This window comes from Phalaenopsis equestris, unplaced genomic scaffold, assembly GCF_001263595.1.
Source record: "Phalaenopsis equestris unplaced genomic scaffold, ASM126359v1 Scaffold234382, whole genome shotgun sequence".
Classification (NCBI taxonomy): Eukaryota; Viridiplantae; Streptophyta; class Magnoliopsida; order Asparagales; family Orchidaceae; genus Phalaenopsis; species Phalaenopsis equestris.
Window position 1 is genome coordinate 484,596 of NW_018252300.1, and position 1,182 is coordinate 485,777.

Here is a 1,182-nt window from a genome sequence, read left to right on the forward strand (position 1 = left end):
CCATCATCCGACCACCCTAAGGTGGACTTCGACCAAACCCCCAAATCGGCCTTGATCGAATTTGGGTCTAGGCATTTCACCACAACCAGAGGCTCCATCCCTAGGCTTCTGGCACCCACATAAAGCTTCTACAAGCATCCAATTGAGGCTACCCCTCTTGGACCAAGGCATTCAAAGTTAACCCTAAATCGAGACTCTTTTAATTATTCATGAATATACAGTCAATTTAAGGGTTTATCCACCGTATAGATGTGTTCTACTAGTTAATAAGAGAATTTTAAAATAACATTCACTCCATTTCGTTGAAAATTGAGTGAGATATTAGCGTTTTAAAATGGATGGTTTTTAGGTCCAGTTCATTTGGGATGATGACCCGTGACCGTCAGATCGAGCGTGTATTGATCGGGTGGCCCAAATCGCGTCGGACAGACTGCGGTCCGACATGGGCGGGAATGACCTGGCTGGGGGGGCCGCTCAGCCAATCACGCAGCGACACGTGGCCTATTCTACCAGAACGAAGTTTACATGGATAAGTAGGAAAATAGGGGCATTTTCTTATTTTTTTAATCACAAGAACTTAAAAAATACATAACTTTGTGTAGAAAAATCACAAAAATAAAATAAAAAATATCCTCTTGCTCAATGAACAGAGAAAAATAATTTGGAATAAATTTCAAGTCCATTTGATGCATAAAATATTTTTAATGAATTAAACACTAATTGGAATCATTTGATTGTCCATGCATATTGACACATCACCTTAGTTTAGTTTAACTTAATGGGAAATACTTACACAATAACTCTTCCCGAACTAATTTCGTATTGAGAACATGCAACATGCAATCAATACTAAACATAAGTAGAGGCACTCAAACATAATCATGTTGGGTGGCTAAAAATATGTACTACATTAGCACATGTACGGTAACAAACTAATAGATAGGTAAATCATAACATATCACTCATATGCTAATAAGAAATTGTAGGTACCGTACATGTTTTCTACATGTGTCAAAGCTCCTATAGTTAATAACATCTTAGGCAATCAAACTCACCTAAGAAAACTCTCAATTAAGATCAATAGTTCTGTCTTCAAGAATTCAAAGTTTAGGCTTTTAAGGTTGGACGCAGGAAAAAAAAGTGAGAGAGTATCAACTAGGAGCATTTATTTTTCAAATCAAA